Raw genomic sequence first — 22,949 nt, 5'->3', positions numbered from 1 at the left:
GTTTTGCTTCCAATAAGGATTAATTATATCTTAGTTTGGATCAAGTACAAGCTACTGTTCTATTATTAAAGAGGAAAAGGAAATCATTTTTAGAAATTTGGATTATTTGGATAAAGTGGAGTCTATGGGAGACAGCCATTCCGTAATTCGGAGCTCTCTGGATATCGGGTTTCCAGATAAGGGATCCTATAACTGTACTGTATAAATGTTTGTGGGTCATGCATATGTATGAAAGGTACTATAATCCATTCTTCCTCTCCATTATATAGAAAATTTTTGGATATTGTCACTTCCAGTAAAACAATAAAAGCTGCTAAGATACCAGGCTAAAGGTACTAGAAAATGCCATTTGTGGATCGATATGCCAAGTCTTTAAAAGAAATTCAAGAAGACTCCTATTCATTGTGCAACACATTAAAATGTAATGTTCAGCCATAAATCTTTGCTAGACTACTCTGAAAAGAGATATTTCAAAATGAAACATATTGAAAGTCATCATCAGCCAATACTTGTTTCTTCATTAAACATTCTTCTGCTTAGCATTTTACTCAGTAGCAAAGGATGCTTTTCCCACAACACTATGCAGTGCCACAACATTAATCATAACAATATCATAACAATATTTTTCTGCCAGTGTATTCATTAGTTCTTACATGAGATTACAAACAAGATGACAGATGGTGTACAATCTATAGGTATTTTGGAACACAAATGAAACAACATTAATCATAACAAGTTTGAAATCCCTGCAAGAGCAGAATTACATATAAGATGGTAGCTGCCAGTTCTACTTGAACATAAGCCTGTATAATCTCTATTTAGACCTTTATTCACAAAAAAACCAACACCATGGTTTAAAACATGATGTACATGAACTCATAAACAATGTCAGTTTCAAGATGAAGGACTTGTTTCCCTAAACAGATTGAACATACATTCAGGTCACTTCTAGGAGTTTCCTATTAAGTCATAAATTATTCATACAGAAAAGAAAAATAAAACCCAAACACCAGTTTGTTAATAATTATTTATTCTATCATTTCCATCATAACAAATTAAATTGATCCATGTAAAATGAGCAGAAAAAAACAGCAGGAAAAAATGCTTTTGCCAATATTTGAATCAGTTGCGGCTGTTGTGCAACTTTGGTATACACTTTTCACATTAATAGTATGCAGACCCGAGTATTATATGGGGAACTGGAGTAAGAGGATATGTGAAGCAACAAAAGCAAGTGCCATAAAGCTAAAGCCTGCTACTTGTCTATGTTTATCTTTCGCCCACTTGAAATAAATGTTTCTGTCCCTTAAAGGAGAACTAAAGCTTAATTAAAGAAGTAGACTAGAAATGTTGTACATTATGTTTTGGGCTTCTGTACCAGCCCAAGGCCCCCATACAGTAAAGATCTGTGTCTCCAAAGATGCCTCAATAGCTCCCCATCTTCTTATCTGCTGATTTACTGCACATGATCTGTGCTACTGTCACTTACTGAGCTTAGGGACCCACTCACAATATAGTACACAGAATATAAATGTCAGTATAAGGCGGATTAGTAATTAATACAGATAATTACTATATGGCAGCCCAGAAACCAGTGCAACTAGCACCAGAATTTAATAATCATCCTTGTAGAATCAGCTTATATTACAGGTCAGCCTCATTTTCTGCTTGCTAATTTCCGACAACCCCTAACTCAGCTTCTCAACAGCTGCTCAGAGCTAACTGAGCATGTGAGTGTCACAGACACTTTCCAAGATGGACAAGTTTGAAGTCCTGGATCACTGGTCTATAGTTAGCATAGGTATGGGTATATATAATTTATGTGAAAGTATGGAGGGGTGTTTGTATGGATTCTTTGTTTTCATTTGGAGGGGTTGAACTTGATGGACTTAGTCTTTTTTTAACCTGATTTGACTATGTACAGGAACTATGTAACCAACTAACTTAAGACTGGTACAATTAGTTCAGTGTATAAAAAATGACATTTTTGGCCATATTCATTTTTATTCTTCAGTTCTCCTTTAAAAAATTGATGTGCAGACAATGATAAAATTACACAATGCTAAAAGAGTTTATTTGAATGCACACACAACTGATAATTATTTGAATACATACAATTGATAATTTAGCACAATGCAATGTTTATTTGACAGCAGCCACCAAGAAAACATATTTCTACTCAACTTTTGACTATATAAATAAATACTTGCCTCGTGACTGCTTAACTTAAAAATTGCCAATGACCTCTACAAAAGAATATTCAACACTTTATTTGGCAGGTTGAGGAATGCAGAGAATTATTTACAAACTCTTGGTCAAAGGCAAAACTAAAGGTGAAGTAGCTCTATCTAAATGCGTATTTAAGATCATTCTTAAAAACTATTGACTAGACATACCATGTCAACACAAAACTGTAGATCTGGAACAACAATCATATCTACTTTTCCTTCCATGGATAGATTGGATCTAGAGAAGGATTCAACAGTGCCCCTGATGAAAACATTGGCAATATAGGATGTGAAATTTTCCCTGATTAAAGATATTTCTCCCTTGACAATATTAATTAATAACCCAGCTTTCCCTGTGGGTATGGAACCTAACTCTTTTAAGCAATGGCTTACTGTGAGAAACCATCAAATGTATTTATTTATTGTTTAATTAATAACTTGACAACTAGTTACTTGTCTCTATACATAAACTGCAACAAACTAAACCTTATGTGCAAATAGACCACATGAAATTCACAAAGATAGCACACTGTTATCAACGTATTAGGGAATCCCGAATCTTAGGATGCATGTCCAAACACCTCTAAAACACATTTTATTCCACTAATACAAATCATTGGAAATGGCCACTCTATGATTTTTCCATCTCTTATAAGAGTTCGGTCAAAACATCTGAATGCTCACCTGGAAGAGGAGCAAGTTGGCAATCTGATGGGGAACCTCTTTAGAAAGTCTAGATGTAGCCATCAACTGAATTCTAATATTATTAAGAAAAGGTTGTACATACCCTCCAAACTTTAACTTCTGTTAAAAATACAGATGGCAGATCTTAAAGTTATGGTAGACAAATGGGGGACAATGCCACATATCTCTTATGTACCACACTACGTCCATCTTGGAAAGATATTTGCTCAATAATTATACAAATATATAAATATTAGTAGAAGATGTCCCCAGAGATCCTGCTTATGTTTTGCTATTGATAATCCATGAACATTATACACAGTCTTACCATAAAAGATTGGTTTTGCAATATATGGAAATTTGAATAATATGGATAATTTGAATAATATGGAAATTTTAATAACTATAAGCTGGAACACCTGAGCATACTAGATGCTCTGCGACATGGCTTCACTGATTCTTTTAAAAGAAACAGATGCCTACCAAGCCATTGAATAAAACAACGTGGTCTTGACAGTTTGCCATGATATTTGCTTCTTTTCCTTCTTACCCCACTTTTATTCCTCAATCCCCTATTATCCCCTTTTTCTCTTTCTATCACTACCCAAACCCCAATTTTAAGCTTTACTAGTTCCCATAATACACCTTACTCTTTAATAAGCCCTATTTGATTGATGCATCTATTTGACCACTATACCACCATTGCTATTCATATCTCATATTGTTATGTTGTGATATCCAAATAAAACACTTAAAAAAACATAAAAATAAATTGCCACTAATGGAATTTCAGTTACACACTTAGGGGCCCATTTACTTAGCTCGAGTGAAGGAATAGAATAAAAAAAACTTTGAATTTCGAATGTTTTTTTTGGCTACTTCGACCTTCCACTTCGACTTCGAATCAAACGATTCGAACTAAAAATCGTTTGACTATTCGATAATCAAAGTACTGTCTCTTTAAAAAAAAACTTCGACCCCCTAGTTCGCCACCTAAAACCTACCAAAGTCAATGTTAGCCTATGGGGCTAACCCCATAGGCTTTGCAATCTTTTTTTGGTCGAAGAAAAATCGTTCGATCGATGGATTAAAATCCTTCGAATCGAACGATTCGAAGGATTTTTCGTTCGACTGAACTGTTTGCGGTAAGCCCTTCGACTTCGATATTGGAAGTTGAAGGATTTAACTTCGACAGTCGAATATCGATAACCCTCGATATTCGACCATAAGCAAATTTGCCCCTTAATCTCCAAATGGAGTTTGGCTTTAAAGTTGAAGTTTTAATTGACCCACTAAGGAGAAATGCAAGGTGTATACTGTATATACAGTAGTAGTGTAACGTTCACGTTATCAGGAACCTTGCACTGTGATGGGTGCACTCAAATACACAGGGAATCCCTGTGGATTCCGGTGTTCACCAACACCTATTTAGGGGTCTTTCTGCTGCGGAAACCAACAAGGAAAAGTTTGTAACTAGAGATAAGTCCATAAACGGGGTACCAGCAAGGTTTAATAGAAGACGTGGTCGGGATTCAGGCAAAAGGTTTGAGGCAGGCGGGAGGAATCGTAGTCAAAAAGTCAGGCAGGAGTAAAAAACCAGGAATTCAAATGGCAGAATAAACTCTTGGGCAGGATCAGTAAACTGAAGCCAGATTGGGAATTTCTAAAATGGAGACTTGGCTTTTTAAAAGAGATTTGGCACCAAAGTTCAAAATCCGTGCCAATTGATGACTTTATGATGCTCTGCATCAAAACCTGAGCATCCTGACGCTCAGCGCCAGTGATGGGACGCTGGCGTCCATTCAGCAGCCATGACGTCAGAGCCCTTCAGACGAGCAGAGACGCGCCGGGAGGCAAGAACGCCAGAGGATCTCCCCCGGTGCGTCTTACAAGTAGGTTAGTAAAATGGATCATCTGAACAGTGTTCTTGCCATAATGACAGCTAAGCTGGTGTTAAATCATTCTTGTGTGCAATATTTAGTAGTTACTTAAAATGAAATACAAGGCAGAACTATTTTTAATCACTTTACCATTTGGATGCATGCATTAATGACAGTTTCACATTAACAATTCAAATGTAAAACATATTTTGCATTTTTAACTGACAAGCTCAGCTGGTTCTGAACCACATGAAGATATAGAACTTGGTTGAATAACAAAATTATTTTAAAACAGAAAACAGTGATTCAGACTTTTTAAATGTATCTCTGTTCAGTGCTAAATTATATTCCTAAATTCTTCATAGTGGATTCAAAGTAAAAACTTAATTTTAAGTTATTGTAATAAGTGAGCAATTAATCATATCAAATGACAATATACTGATTTGTAAATCTTGCCATTTTACACCTTTGATTACCTGACAGGAAATAATGCAGGTTGTAACTGTAACAGGAGTTCTGTCCATTCTTTGGCTTATGGAATCTAGCGTATGTGTATCCTTGGTTTATGTGTGAGCACAGTGCATCATATAAGGCAGAATGCAGACTTAAGTACTTAAAATTACAGTATTTCTACTTTGGACTACCCAATGCCATTTATTATTGTATACCATATACGTTCTATGGGATCCATTATGCAGGAAACCTGTTATCCAGAAAGCACTGAATTACAGGAAGGTTATCTATAATAGACTCCATTTTGATCAAATGATTCAGGAATCCATATTGGTGGCAAAATAATCCTATTATGTTCATTTAGGGACAGATTTACTAAGGGTCGAATATCGAGGGTTAATTAACCCTCGATATTCGACTAGGAACTAAAATCGTTCGTCTTCGAATATCGAAGTCGAACGATTTAGCGCTAATCCTACGATCGTACGATCGAAGGATTATTCGTTCGATCGAACGATTAAATCCTTCGAATCGAACGATTCGAAGGATTTTAATACAACGATCGAACGAATATCCTTCGATCAAAAAAATGCTGGCAAGCCTATGGGGACCTTCCCCATAGGCTAACATTGACTTCGATAGCTTTTAGCTGCCGAAGTAGGGGGTCGAAGTTTTTCTTAAAGAGACAGTACTTCGATTATCGAATGGTCGATTAGTCGAACGATTTTTAGTCGAAGTAGTAGTCGAAGGTCGAAGTAGCCCATTCGATGGTCGAAGTAGCCCAAAAAACACTTCGAAATTCGAAGTTTTTTTAATTCGAATCCTTCACTCGAGCTTTGTAAATCTGCCCCTTAATGTTTACATTTCTTTTTAGTAGAGTTAAGGTATGGTTATCAAAATTATGGAAAGACCCTTTATCTGGCATTATAGACGTCAGGTCCCACGCCTGTATTAATAGAAGTTGGTAACGCGAAAAATATTCACAAATTTTCCTTTGCACAAATTTAAAATTGCAAACCCAGAAACTGTATAGCATCCACTTTCGACAGTGGAAGAAATATTGTGAATTATAGTTTGTGCTTAGTTGTTTGCTCCAAAATATTATGCCACATTTAAGCAACAAACCAAATGTCAAAGCAGCACCAACATAGAGCATAACTACATCATGCTCTCTCCTCTTCCTCACAATCTATTGGTAATGCATCAAGTACGTGATGACCCAAGAGAGCAGAAGAGTGCACACACGGGAACCAACACCTCTACAGGTAATAGACCAAATAACAACAAATCTCTACCAAATGAAAAAGCATGTGTCAAAGAGAAATCTTGCATACAAATGCTGGAAATGAAATACAGAACTGTTGGCTTTAAACTGTGCCATTAAATAAATGTAATATTAATATAAAATATATTTAATATTTTTATAAAGCTCTTTGTGCAAAACTCCAGTTAACCTACAGAATTTGTAAATATGGATAGGCCAAAATGGAATTGCCTATAAGGTTTCTCACTTACTCACATGCTGAAATGAATGTATTCAATGTATACAATTCTCATACTAGAGGCTAGAATCCTAAACCCTCTCACACCACTTTGGTTAACATTATTGCAGATGGCAGTTTGATGATGAATTTTGAAGACTGGAAGAAAACCCTTAATGCCTTGTATTCAGAAGTAATTTGTTAGTGAAGGAGCAATTTAATTTTTGCTTCTTTAAATACAATTTTCAATTAGTTTGATATTATATCAGCTTGCACTAGCAACATATTTCTTTATTCAGATTTTTTCAACAATCTACAAAGTCAACACTGTAACATACATTCATTAATCATTCCTACAAACTGGACTTCCCCATGAGTGACATTTTAATGGTAAAACTATATTATATTTGATATGGAAGGAAGGCTAATTAAGAAAGGCTTCCTGTGAGCTATTTAAGTCATAGCTCCCAATGGAATAATGAAACATTTAGAAAAATAATGAATTACTTCTTAACTTACAATCTTTACTGTTACTTTTTCAATGAGTAATATATTCTGTTCTGGGTAAAATAACATATCCCTCAGGAACAATTCCTTTCCCCAAAATTAGATTGGTTTTTACATATACAATTATTAACCATGAAGATGAAAGTTATTGGATTCGGTGTGCCCTGTAGGAATAGTCTGTTGCAGAATGTAGTTATAACAGATATTTAAATTTATTGTAAACCTGTCTGCTAGGCAAAGGGAGGCAATGGTTTAAGCTGACATCAGGGGTATCATTTAATTCTTCTAATAACTTTAAAAAGTGCAATAGTTTCAAAAACAAAAGCTAAACAGGATACATTACTAAAATAAATGCAAATTTGCCAGGTAGACTATCCTTTAGCAACCAAGGTGCAGTTAGCTTCGATCAATTTCTTTTGTTACCACTATGAAATTGGATGCCCGACTTGTTGCAAAGTCTTGTACACGCAGTAATTAAATGAGCCCTATAAGTGGGATTTATGGTATAGACTGGTAGTTCTCTATGAGTGTAGAATATATGCCACAGGCTGGCCAGCTGTCTGTTAATTTCCTTTCTCAAATAGATAGCATTTTACTCCACATTTCACATTTTATGGTATCATGCTATAGCTTCTAATGGAGAGAAAAAGTTAGAGAAGAGCATCTGTGGGCCATACATTCGTACTGTAACTCTGTGTAGGCTTGCGTAGGTGTATATATAGTGGATAATGTACCCCCTACTGTAATTTATAAAGATATTATAAGTCACCGAGGAGTTATGTGACCATATAAAAGCACGAGGCCGCAGGCCGAGTGCTTTTATACAGGTCACATAACTCCAAGGTGACTACTAATATCTTTATAAATTACATTAGGGGGTACATTATGCATTATAATCTAGTTTTTATGTACAGTGCCTTACAGTGGCTGTGTATGTGCAGAGTTTTACTGGCATTGCTTTATGTGGTACAAAATAACACTTTTGAGGCTGTTTTATTTTGCCCTACCCCCCCCCCCCTGATTAAATTTTTTCCATGTAGTTACTTTTTTTGGGGATAAGTACCTTTTGAATTCAATCTGCTATTTTCATTTTCCTTGTGCTGCATTGAGTGACGTCGTCAGTTGCAGGTTAAAGACAGCTGAGGGGGGGGGGTGAATAAAGGAAGGTGACAGAATTCAGGAACAGAGAGTGATGGCTAAATGCGGAACGAAACCGGAGTTTCACTGTGTAAGGACTGTGTGAGGGAGACTGGAATGACATCGTGGAGGGGGAGCTAAAGCAGCAGACACGGAGGAGTAGGAAGTTAAAGTTAAAACGGTGAGTGGAAGGGAGGGGGAGTGAGACAGAGAGGCACTTTGCGAAGGGGAGGGAGATAATAGAAGCATCATGTGACGGGAGCCAGACGGAGGGGGTGGGGCTAGGGAGAGCCGAACCTTACACTGACTGATTTAAACAGGCCATAGTTATGACACAGGAGGAGCGCGCCGTGTAAAGAAAAAGCTGAGCCAGCGAATTACAGAAGCAGGACGCAGTGGAGGAAAAGCGAAGCAGCGGCAAGTGACGTCTCTAGCTTATAAACGGCGCGTTCTGATGTCAGAACGCGCCGCTTATAAGGATATAATTTACAGTCTGGTCCCATAGGGAATTGACCAGACTGTAGATTATATATATATATATATATATATATATATATATATATATATATATATATATATATATATATATATATATATATATATATACTATGAAACAAAGTGCTACCAACTTTTTTTTACCTTTGGCTCACAGGTAGAAAATAACTTACCAAACAAGGATTGATAGTAATGCAGAAAGAGATAGTAACTCAGAGCCAGTCATTTTTTTCAGTGTTAAGGTGGACATAGACATAACAATTACAATCTTTCTAGGTAAATATCGTTCCAATACACATGTGTAGAGCTGAATTGTCAGATATACAGGTAGAAAGGATTCAGCACTAACAATGGCCTATGTTTGGGTGTGAAAGAAATTAAAGCCATTAGTAGGAATCTAAGAAAGATTTAGTACATGGTAAGTATGGCTCAGTTAAAACACACCTAATAATCTATGGATAACTGCAAACTGATACAGGCAAAATGGCATGCATTATGAAAACACAAAAAAACTTTTACTGTCGATTAGCTGGGACATATATGAAATGTGAAAATAGATTATACAACATAATTGTATATAAAAAAAAAAAGCTTTTACTGACGATTAGCTGGTACATATATGAAATGTGAAAATAGATTATACAACATAATTGTATATAAAAAAAAAAGCTTTTACTGTAGATTAGCTGGGACATATATGAAATGTGAAAATAGATTATACAACATAATTATAGGAAAAATGGGCTGGTTCTAGTTTGACAGCTTCACATCTGCACATGTTTGAATAGTCAGAAATTAATACAATTTTTAATGTATTCAGCTTAGTGTTCAATAGCTAGATAAAGTTAGGTGTCTTTCGTTTTATCACTAATAAAAGAGCTATTGAATCAGTTAGATGTTCTAAAAACTTTTAACTCACAAAAAGACAACTTTCACCTTCAGTATTCCAAAGAGTATTGATAGAAATGTCTGCCTCAGGAGCAAACACATTTTATAAATTGTATATCCAGTCTTTCAAAGAGGGGTGTTTGTCCATCATGCTCATAGATGTCATCATAAGGTATCCATTGTGACTGAAGTGAAATCATTCATTTCCCAAGCTGCCAGTCTGCTCAGTAAAAGAACGGGAGAATCTCAAGGGATGGCAATATGGACTTCTCAGCTTCAATTAAAGCCAGTGAAAAGGAGAACTGCTGTGAAATGAGTGCACTAATATTTTAGCATGAAATGAACACTGATGCTTTACTTGTTAAAATGGAAAATTCTATCATACTTACCGTAATTTTCCTTTCCTGGACTGAAGCATGGCAGTAGGCACTAATGGGTTAACTCCCTCGCACAGCGGAAGGACAGGAACCAATAAACCTAATTGCCAACCCCCTTACCCCATCTCTTTCCCTGTCCGAGCTCAGGTACTGAAGGGGTGGGTCGTGCCTACTGCCATGCTTCAGTCCAGGAAAGGAAAATTACGGTAAGTATGATAGAATTTTCCATTTTCCTGTCCTTCCGCATGGCAGTAGGCACTAATGGGAATTAACTAAGCAGTACAGACTTTGGGCGGGAAAATCATTTATTAAATTGAACAGAAGAGAGGACTTTAAGCCCGAAACCAGCTTTGTTTACGGAACAAACATCAAGCTTATAACAGCGAACAAAAGTAGATATAGAGGACCATGCAGCTGCACTGCAAATTTCTTCCGGCGTAGCTTGAGCCTCGAACGCCCAGGACGCAGCCACCGCTCTAGTGGAGTGAGCCTTAACATGGGGAGCCTGCATAGCTTTGAGTAAATACGCCTTTTTGATACAAGCTTTTATCCAGCTTGCAATCACACGCTTAGAAGCTTGATGGCCCATAGAAGATCCTTTAAATAGCAAAAAGAGACTATCACACCTCTTGAATGCCTCGGTTCTTCGCAAATATATTGACAAACACCTCACCAAATCCAGCTTATGCCAGTTTACTTCTTCTTCCGTCGCGGGGTTAGGGAAGAAAGCCGGCAGCACAATCTCCTTACTAGCATGAAAGGAGGAAACCACTTTCGGGAGGAATTTCTCTGGTAGCCTTAACGTTACTTTATCATGTAACATTTTCAGATATGGTTCTTTCCTTAGCAATGCTTGTATCTCCCCCACTCTCCGTGCTGACGTTACCGCTATCAAGAAAGCAGTCTTCATTGACAGGAGGTCCAAGCTAATTGACTCCAGAGGCTCAAATGGTTCCGTCATGAGAGACTGAAGAACCAAATTCAAATCCCATGATGGCAAAATTGGTCTCACTTGCGGTTTCAGATGTTTGACTCCTTGAATAAAGCGGGTCACTAATGGATACTCCGCCCATTTGACTTTCGTCAATGCTGACAAGGCTGACACTTGCACTTTCAGGGTAGCCAAGCTGAGATTCTTCTCTAAGCCTGACTGCAGAAAATTTACTACTGCCGACTCGGTTGGTGATGTAAATGAATCTCCTGACAATGTACACCATTCCCTGAATCTTTCCCAAATCCTATGGTAGGTATTCTCTGTTGATGGCTTTCTAGCTGCCAACAGTGTGTCAATAGCCATTTCTGCGAGCCCAAGCTCTGTCAGCTCTTTCCGCTCAAAAGCCACCCCGTCAAAGCCCATTTTCGTGGGTTTGGGTGGAATATTTTGCCTTGGCATAGCGAACCCTGGTGATAGGGTAGTTTGACTGGATTGTCCAATGCCATTTCCCACAACCGGGCAAACCAAGGCCTTCTCGGCCACCAAGGCACTACTGCTATAACTGTAGCTTTGTCTTTCTGAATTTTGTTCAATACCCTTGATATGATCGGGATCGGCGGAAAAATGTACGCCAGTTTGAACATCCACTTCAGACTGAAAGCATCCTGACACAATGCTTGCCTCTCCGGGTACCAGGAGCAGAACAGTCTCACCTTCCTGTTCCTGGATGTAGCCATGAGGTCTATCTGCGGGAGGCCCCAACGATTCACCAATGTCTGGAAACTCCCCTGCGACAACTCCCACTCCCCTGGGTGGAGTGTCCTCCGACTCAACAGATCTGCCAGAATATTCTGACGACCAGGGATATAAGTTGCTGACAAGTCGAGGAGATTGTTCTCTGCCCATTCGAAAATCTCCAAAGTCAGACTCAACAATTTCCTGCTGTGAGTCCCTCCTTGTTTCTTTATATATTTTACCGTCGTTATATTGTCTGACTGAATGAGGACTGCTGTCCCTTTGAGCTGACTTTGAAAGCTCACTAGCGCTTGCAACACCGCTTTCAGTTCCCTGAAGTTCGAGGACCACGTTACTGCCTCCGGTGGCCATATGCCTTGTGCTGATATACATGCCGTATGAGCCCCCCATCCAAGGCTGCTGGCATCCGTCGTGACCATCTGCCACGATGAGCAATCTATTGGCTTGCCCTGAGAAAGATTGAACGGATTTAGCCACCACTCCAGGCTCTTCACTGTTTGTCGTGACAGAATAATGATTTGAGACTGAGCAACTCTTTTCCACTGTTGAAGAAACCCGAACTGGAACTGTCGAAGATGAGTCATTGCCCACCTGACGGCATCCTTCGTAGCTACCAGTTTCCCTATTATCTCTTGACAGCTCAGAGCCGTGGTATAAGGAAATTTGATAACATTCTGCACTCTTCGAATAATGTCTTCCACTTTGCCTGGGGGAAGATATAGTCGCGACTGCTTGGTATCCACTAGAACCCCCAAGAACTCCATCCGTTGTGACGGGACCAGTTGTGACTTTTGGAAATTTATTAACCATCCATGTTCCTCTAGAACCATAATGGTCACCTGGACCTGCTGGTTCAGAAGTTGTTCATTTGAAGCCTTTATCAACAGGTCGTCCAAATAGGTGAAGATCTGTATGCCCTGCAGGCGTAGGGCGGCTATGATTGGAGCCAGAACTTTTGAAAAGGTTCTCGGTAAAGACGCTAGCCCAAAGGGAAGTGCTCGGTATTGAAAATGCTTCCCCCTTACCGAGAACCTGAGGAATCTCTGGTGACTTAAGAGAATAGGGACATGAAGATATGCATCTCGCAAATCTATCTTTGCTAGCCAATCGTTTATCCGTAGGTTCTGCGAAATAATACTCAACGTCTCCATTTTGAATGACTTTACCTTCAGGAATGAATTTAATCCTCTGAGATCTAAGATAGCTCGGAACTCCCCCGACGCCTTTTTCCTGAGGAAGATCGGAGAATAGATACCTTGTCCCTTCTGGCTTTCCGGCACTGATAAAATTACTTCCTTTTCCAGCAGATCTAATAAAATGTGATTCATTGCTCGATGAGCTTCCGGCGTTTTCGGAACCTTTGATTCCACAAAAATGCTTCTGTTTGGTTTTCTTGAAAACTCCAAGTGGTAACCTAAGGATACCACTTCCCGGACCCAACTGTCCCTCGTAGTTTTCCCCCAGACTGCCTGGAATTGAAGTAGTCTTCCCCCTACTGGCGGCAGCTGGGCCTGAACACCGTCAGAACGATTTAGGCTTACCCTGCTTGAACTCTTTTTTGAGCTGATTTTGCCCGCGATTTCTCCAAAAGGGCTGCCTATCAAATTGCCTTCCAGGCCTATAGGTCTTGGCATCCTTAAACGGCATTCTGTCCGCCCAGCCTGCACGGACTGGCTGACGTCTCACACGCCTTTCTTGCGGCAAAAAGGAGCTCTTGCCCGCCGAAGCCTTAGAAATAATACTGTCGAGTTTTGGCCCAAACAGCAACTCCCCCTCGAAAGGGAGCGCACACAGATTGAACTTGGAAGGGGTATCTGCTTGCCAATGTTTTAGCCACAGCATCCTCCTAGCTGCCACTGCATACCCCATATTTCTGGCTGCCAATTTCAGCACCTCCAAAGATGCATCCGTGATGAAATCAATAGCCACCTTTATATCATCCACTAGGTGACCCACCTTGTCTTTGTCTCCAGCAAGCTGCAGCTCAGTTTCTATCTCTTGCAGCCAGATCTTGGATGCCTTTGCCACACACGTGACTGCTACCGCTGGCTTGCAGAGTAGCCCCGAAACTGAATAGGCCTTCCTCAGTACTGTATCCTGTCTCCTTTCTACAGGATCCTTCAAGGAAACCCCCTCATCCACTGGTAATGTGGTCTTACGAGCCACCCTTGTGATGGCAGCATCCACTTTGGGGGGGTTGGTCCACCGACTCACATCCCCCTCCGCATACGGGTACATCTTCTTCATGTGTCTAGGTTCTGAGTACTTTTTATCTGGTACTGCCCACTCTTCCTTAATAATATCTTTTAGTACATCGTGGACTGGAAATACCAGATCTTTCTTTCCTGATGATTTAAACATTCTGTCCTGCTTTTTTTTCTTGTTCAGTGTCCTCTAGTTCCAATACTTTCCGGACAGCTTTTACTAGAGGTTCTAATAGATCCAAATCAAACGAGGAATCTTCATCCAATACGATTAGCTCCTCTTCCTCCTCTGAAGTAGCCGAAAGGCTACACCTTGCTGCCCCCTGCTGACGTGCTTCACACTCCGCAGGCACCTTAGGATCACGGCTCTCTTTCCCCATTACTGGGGCACTGGGACCCACTTTCTGTATCACATTAGCTGTCACAGTTCCTACTAGGTCCTCCAGTGATTTAGACATAGACTCCTTAAACCAGTCTCTCATAGCACTCCACTGATCATCTGCTCTTTTGCCAGACATAGATTCCCAGCACATCAGGCATACTTTTTTGTTATGCATCGCTGGATTATCACATACTGAACACTCTTTTTCCACCGCCTTCCTTGAATGATGACTCCTCCTCCTAGGTGACCTACAAAGAAACGAGTTTGTTACCATCACAAAGGAGTCACCACACATCTCTCTGATACACTTACCCCCTAGAGGATGACCGGGATCTCCGGCTCCTAGAACTCATGCTCTGAAAAAAGAGGAGTAAACATAAGTAGCTGTACAGTTCACCTAGGTCCCCAACAGGTAGGCCTGCAACACCGCTTACATTCAGGCTCTCCCCACCAGCAAACGGCTCCTGCTGCATGTACTGCATACAAAACCTGCTCCTGCTGAGCAACAGGTAATGGGCGCTTTAAGAGCAAAGGGCGCCTCGAGATGACATCATCAAGAGTCTACACAGCGTCTTACCGCGGGATCCAACTTATTGCACTCAGAACGCCTTACTGCACACCCCGTGTCTTACCGCGTTCTAAAAGCCCAGCTACCAGGCTCCACCGGCTATATGTGAACCGGTCGCTTCGGTGAGGCAGAGAGGAACCACACCGGCACAGGGGAATCCTTCCTGATGCGAGGACAGGAAAAAAGAGATGGGGTAAGGGGGTTGGGAATTAGGTTTATTGGTTCCTGTCCTTCCGCTGTGCGAGGGAGTTAACCCATTAGTGCCTACTGCCATGCAGAAGGACAGGAAATATCATTATAGTCAAAAATTCTGTTTCTGTCTGTAAACTCACAGAGAAAATATGCATATACTATACCTAAATTATAACTGCATTTGTAATAGTTATGTGGATCTGAAACAAGTTTAAAATATTGTACCTGTAAATTAAAAATAATATTAAAATATAATACATTTTCTGAAAAGTTGCCATGTTCATTTGAACAGTTTGTTCTTTCCTTTGTGGCGCAGAGTTCAGGGCAATCTCTGAACTATGACACCCTACCAATCTGATGGAAGTTCTGGCAAAATAATAATGTTCATTTATTATGTTCTAATAGCTATAGAAAAATACAGTGTCAATTATTTCCATGATAAAGTATCAAGTATTATTCCCAGGAAAATATAACAAGAATGTTTTCAGGTAAATATTAACTTGAAGCAAATGTCAAGAGACTCAAGCTGCATTATACAGGTATCTATTATCCAAAAATCCTTCATCCGCAAAGCTCCATATTACAGAAGGCCATTTTCCATAGATTCCTTTGTAATCAAATAATCCAAATAAAATGTTGTTTGTGATAATAACGCAGTACATTGTTCTAGATCTAAACTAAAATATTAATAAACCTTATTGGAAGCAAAACCACCAACTTATTGGATTTATTTATTATTTACATGATTTTGTAGTAGACTTACGGGGAAATGTAATAAAAGTCGGAAACGGAAAAACTATTTGCAATGCAAAAAGTTATGCCTTTGCGCGAACAAATTTTGATTTGGGCAAATTTAATATAGCTTTTTCAAAACCCGAAAATTGTTTACCGGCCACTGTTATGTTATAGTTTGCGCCAATGCGAGGTAAATGTAATAAAACTACTTACTGAAATTTTTTTTATGTTTGCTCCTTCAAGCACTTCTTAAGAGTGCGCAATTAAAATTTGCAATGCGCAATTAAGATTTGCAATGCGCAATTAAAATTTGCAATGCAATAACAGTTAAAGGAACAATATTACATTGTGATATGTGGATTTTTAGTCTTATTGGTGCAAATTGTTTTGCTCTTTACGACTTTTATTACATTCCCCCGTTAAGGTATAAAGTCCAAATTACAGAAAGATTCATGGGAGTTGCAGACAGCATTACTTGCTTAGCACAACCCAATTATAACATAACAACCATATTATAGACATGGACACGTACATGGTGGAGAATGGCCGCAGCTGTTGTTTATTAAATATCATCTTAATCAGAACATTAACCATTGCTAATGATACTAATATCTGCTCATACATATCTTCCCAGCCAGCCTCTACATCAGATCTCTGCAGCGGACCGCCTTAAAGATTAACAACAAATATCCTTAAGCCCCGCCAATTTACCACCTAGCCAGAAGCATACCTCCACATGACACTTTCTCTATCATCAACCATTTACAGCTGTGACAATATTTATTAATTTATTTATAATACATTTTATCATATGTTATTCAATAACAGGGTGGGTGGGTGGTATTTTCCACTCGATCCTCTCGCGTCGGCTGCCGGTGAAGAATGAAGAGCGTTCGTTCGGCTTGCCTTTATATAGCCGGCTTTCGTGGCTTTTCCCGCAAAGCCACGCTCCTTTTTTAAATCGACCAATCAGAAGGCCGGGATTGAAAATTGACCAATCGGATGCAAGGTAAGTTTTTAAAGAGAAAAATACACGAGGTAAAAGAACAATTCAGAAAAAGGAGCTGTCACACTCCCATGTTAGGGAAAGTTAAGTCTCTCCCCATTCATTATTTGAAAATCCCCAGGTCCTAAGCATTCTGGATAACAGATCCCATAAACTACAGGAATAAACCTATGATATCAAACCTTGCTGTATCAGTAAAAAAAATCAAAAATTAATCATTCATTAACATTCCTAGTTGGGCAAACTGATTGCATAAAAAGCACGACTTTCTGAACTCACTTGCATTTTATACAGTCAATCGCATTTGTTTTTTCTCTCTCTTAGCATGTCAAAACATTAGTTTAAGTGGGAAAGGGTATGATTATAATCTACTAAAATCTTGTGATATCATTGGAGCTTTCTGTGCTAAATGTCTGGATAATGTTTACTCCATCTGTAACTGGCAGTGATGTAGGGTACTTACCTAGAAAACATGCAGATAATTTCTTTTATACAGTGGATTATTTTTTAATCTCTTTCTCATCTTTATTTGAATCCCAAGGAGAACAAAATCATTCTTGTTTCTGGCATGCTGTTTTAAAATCAAGATTTAAGGTACTACTGCTGTTTGATACAGAAAATAAAATAATATTGCTGAAATAGAGGGGGGGGAGAGAGATGCTGAAAGCCAGACAAAATAACTAATCCATACTGTTATAGGTTATGCAAGGATTTAAAATTCTAGTCATTGCTTGTGACAGAGCACAGGAAAAAAATGCCACTGGGATACTGTAACTGCTGCAGGGCAGTGAACCACTACAGTCAGAATTACTATAGTCTTGGTTGTCTGTTTTAACCATTCTTTTTATTATTGCATGGTCTATTTGCTTTTAGTTTTTGTGGCTGGCAGGCTTCGATTATACCTGAACTTTTTACTTGCCAAGCACAGAAAAGCTGTTTTACTTTTCTGTAGTGAATACATCTATTGTTTTATTTTAAATTTCAAATCAAATCAATGACATATCATGCAACAATGGTAGCTGTTGGACATTATGTTTATTCAAACTTTGTTAATGGTCTTGCAGAATATCAAGGGTTTATACTACTTTTGTATAATTTCAGAACAGTGTCGGACTGGGACACCGGGGGGCCACCAAAAAAACTTAGACCAGGGGCCCACTCTAAGTACTATTATTCTTCCTCTCCTCACTCAACCGCTATTCCCCTAGTCTCTTTTCTTTACATACTCTAATATTCCATCTATTATTTATTTGTTCTCAAAGAAATAGGGAATGCCAAAAATAGGCCAAATGTCTAGCACCACGAGGGCCCACTGACACGTGGGCCTGACTGGAGTTTTCCTGGTATCCCAGTGGGTCAGTCCGACAGTGTTTCAGATAATCCATGTTGATTACTTCAGATAAAGAATGTATTCTTTAAAAAAAAGGATACATTGTTTGGAAAAATGCTTGGGGTTCACCACACAGTGATGCTTGTCATAGGTACTCCTTCCCCTATGCCTATGAACAAGTGAGTGATGGGGTTGATCATGCTTGGGTAATAAATATACAGTAAATACAGATACAGAGGTCAGCATGGTGAAGCAAAGATAAGTAAACAAGTTGTTTACAAAGACTTTATACAAAAGTGCAAGAGCACAAAGGGGCACAAATATCTACATGCCACCCCTATTCAGGGGTGCGTCTGCCATGAGGCAAGATGAAAACCTTGGCTCAGACAGCACTCCCCAAAAATTACCAGGTGTATGTTTTGAGTAGTCTGTTTTAAATAAATAAAATTAAATATTTTTGTAGGATGAAATTCCAGTATTTTGGAATTCAGTTATTAATTGAAGTACTAATCGGTATTTATTTCCTGTGATTTCCTTTTAGTCAAACCAGCAATAAGCAAATGAACTATTTCATCTGTTTGCAAAAAGCAATTTAAAGTTTTTTTAATCAAATTATTTTTCCCTTTTTGAAATTGTTCACCATTCTATACAAAGAACATTCACTCCACATCCATAGCCAAGCTGTGAGAAGTACAAGGAATACCTGAAATAAACTTTTCTGAGAAAGTGTTTGATGTTTCAGCTTGTGCATTACATTGTGCATTACATTTTTTCAGTAAACATTTATTATACTCCATGCTAAAAATTAGAATCCAAAAATACTTCAACTAAAACATGTCATGTAAAATTCAATGGCATATGGTCCATTTAACAATTAGAACATGTTTTCTCCTTCATGATTGTCGAAAGTTTCGGGCTGTTTGCTGCTTTTTGTTTGTTAATACAGTAAATTTCACTTTTTTGTTTGAATAATCCAAATAATTCAAGTTTTTCGGGCAACAATTTGAAAGGTTGCACTATTCAAATTGTTGCATGATTTTTTTATGACTTTTCCTGCATGGAAATTTTCAATTTAAATTTGTTCGACATTAATAAAGCCAGAGTAAATTAAGCCAGATCGTGGATGGGAGTTTGGTAGAACTTTTATTGAGAAAAAAATGAGTTTTAATGAATAGACCCCTTAATATCTTTTATAAGGGAAGGGAATTCATAGAATTATATCTAGATTTAGTTAATTAACTGTTCTTTTATTTTTAATGAAATCTTGCTTTCAACATTTCCTGTTTTTGATGACTTTTGTTTTTTGAATGTATAGACCAAAGCTGATATACTGTTTTGTGTGAGTAAATTATGCAGACTCAGCAGGGAGACTGTAGGCTAGTTATGGTTAAAAGTATGTTGTCTGCAAATAATTAATATTAAAATAATATTTTGTAATGTTTTTAAATGGCTGTTGCTAAGGATTATTTACTAATAAATAATGAGTTAAGTTCATGTTTTTTTAAATTAATTTTTTGTCAATGGGAGTTTTTCTTGTGGCGACTGTTTTGTCTTGGTGATTTTTTTGACAAGCTTGGTTGGGTTAGAGGAAAGACCTCAGAAATGCTTACATTCAGATTAACTGTCTGTTCTCATACTCCTGTAAAAACATCTGACATCATACTGTGATGTTATGTTTGGGTGATTATTCTGTCATTTTGGCTTCATTATAACAGTGTACATTAGGGATGAGAGAAATAAGCCTTCTCTTCAAAAAGATACATGCTAGGTTGTACCAGTACAGTTGCTCAGAGCAACCAATTAGAATCACTTATAACTGCAAAGCATAGGTGTATTGACTGATCAAAACAAATTGCTTGATTGGTTGCTATAGCTAAAAACACTGGTCTAATTAGCATCTGTCAGTCCTGCAACTTTTATAATTTTATAAAATGTGCAAAATAAAAATGTTTGTAGTGTGCCTTTTTTCTGTATATGACTTGCATTACATTCCCAATTCTCTTTTATTTTATAATAAGGGTTTTTATTGAGCTTGCATTCTTTTCTTTTATTAATAATGTTTATTCAATAAAACAAGAAACATATTTTTACATAAATCTGAAAAAATGTAATCCCCTAAATTATGGTGTTGTTGTTTTCTTATTAGGATGTAGTTTGAAAAGAATCGATTAGATTATACACCCAAATTATTACAAACATAAAAAGAAACAAATGTATAGTCTTTAAAAATGGTAGGTATGATCTACTTGGTAAAGACATAGTGCTGAAAAGGGAGTTAAAGCAGAGATCAGCAAGTATAGTATTCACTACTACTGTACCTGATGGGACACATCACTTGCAGAACAATTTGTTTCTACTCTCTGGCTGCTACATCTCTCAGTAAAGTGTTGTTTGTCAGATAGTGCAGATCTTACTCATTTGGCATTAATCAATGACTTGTGTCATGTTTCATTTAACTCATGTGAATATAATCAAGACAAAACATTGTCATACATCATCAGATGATAACAACATTGATCAATTATGATTGAGGCTTTCAGACAACAATGGCATAATGGTGTTAGTTAAAAAAAATGAAATTAAGTCTACTAGATTACATTTTTGACCTAATTACTTAAAGTACATAACATAAAGTTAATGGCTTTTATATATCCTCCCTTTACTGAGTATGCAAAGCCCAAGAGAAATACATTGTTTTACAGGAATTCTCTTGCTAAATAGTAAATCATTAACAGATATAATCTATTTGAAAATTAAATAGAAATTTATGAAATGTTCTATTGCCTAGTTTTCAGCTTATAATGCTTTCAATCAATTTTAAGCACTTAAGCAGAAGGTAAAATGTTGCCTGTGTGAGTAAGAAATTACATGATCTCACCTTCTCCCATTGAATGGGATTTCTATCATATCTTGGTGTTGTACTAGAGTTTGTTTGCACAGGTAAGAGCTAGGTGCTCATCTCTAGTTTAACAAACATTATATCAATATATTAATACAACATTTAAAAAAATATACAAATCAAATTAAAAGCAACAATGTAGTTTGTCTCAGTAGGAACCTGAAATCGTTCATGGTTTTAGTTTTGTTTGCTTAGCCAAGGTCCTCAGGGGTTCATAAATATGCGCCTAAGACCAGGGCTAATGGTATTCTAATATCTATTTCTGCCACGGGGTTCCCTACTGACTTTTCACACACAGTTCTCTCTGGGACCTTGCAGCACCTTGCTTTCACTCTGCTGCTTCTCTCTCCCAGAGCTTTCTCTGAAGGCCTTTTGCACCTACACTGCAAAAAGAGAAGGCAATGAAAAATAATTACTGTTTTATAACCACTGTTATTAGTGTTACAAAAAGTGCTAAAAATCTCATTGCTAAGGTACTTAATTAACATAATGCTGAATAAAGCCATTCCAACAGAATATTTCTTGAATGCATACTAATGGCACCATTAATAGAGAAGCACCAAATGCTATCTATTCAGGTTTTTAACAATAAAGAATGTCTAGTTATGTTTAACAGCAAAATGAGAATGCAAGTGTATCCAGCCATTTCATGCATTTTGTACAAAACTTTGGCTTTCTTAAATGAACATGCAATGGTCTAAAATTACATTTTGATTTATGCACATTGGCCACTGTTGAGACAATGACCTTTGGACAACTGTTTCTGGGATATATAATACAGCAACTAAACTGCTTATGGTGATTTCAGACCCTTTTTAACTGGCTGGATAGCACCAGGCTTAAAAACCTCTGCATGCACCGTTAGCTTTAAAATTGCATTTTTATTTTGTATTAACAAGAATTATAAATGCCTATATTGCTTGTGAAACAGTGATTTTTGCCAACTCACATTTTTTTTTATTTCTAATTCTAACCAAAATGTTTGGGTGCAACAAGCTGTAAAAAACCCACGTATCTCTACATGCATTGACTTCATAGAGATTAATTTTGGGTTTAAATAGAGCTTCTGAAACTAAGGTAAGACACAACAGTTTCATATTAAATGCAGTCACTTTTGGGCTTCAACTAAAAATAATATAAAACTGAGTTAAATACTCAATTATGACAAATTTGTTATGGGCTGACAATGGTATCATCTTAGCAGGCAGTAGCACACCAGCTAATCAGATATCGCTTCAAATAATCATTGTTTCAAAAATCCAAGTAAAAAGCCGCACAAAATAAGAATAATGATTCCTAACTATATGTTTGTTTTCTTATATAAAAAAAATCATACTTTATTCTCTAAAATGTTTTAGCTATACTCAGTAAATGACCACAGTGAAAATGGTCTGAAATTAGTCATTTTTTGTATTATTAGAGATTTGTAATATCTGCCTCAAAGACTTAGCACAGTTACTTTTCTTTTATTACTATAATTTGGAATTCGTTTTAGAGACAAACAACTTTTTGTGTAGGCATCAGTAACCTATGGGAAGCTAAAGTCAGTGATTGCATATGTATTCCTTTTTCACCCCTATTGTACATGATGTTCTGAATGTACATGATGAAAATGCACAAGATTACAAGTAAATATATAGGGCTTACATATCTGTTGCTTGCATTTCTACAAATGCTTCTTGAGTTTGTGCACTATAAAAGCTATTTCACAAAACTTTCCTTCCTGCCAAATTGCATATACTTTAAACATTACAATTTTCTTAAGTGTTTTAGAAACAAAAGTGTTGCTGCTTCAAAATGAATTGTTTTATGT

The sequence above is a fragment of the Xenopus laevis genome, chromosome 8S (assembly GCF_017654675.1).
Source record: "Xenopus laevis strain J_2021 chromosome 8S, Xenopus_laevis_v10.1, whole genome shotgun sequence".
NCBI classification, from domain to species: domain Eukaryota; kingdom Metazoa; phylum Chordata; class Amphibia; order Anura; family Pipidae; genus Xenopus; species Xenopus laevis.
The sequence above is the reverse complement of the archived record's forward strand: the minus strand, read 5'-3'. Positions refer to the sequence as shown.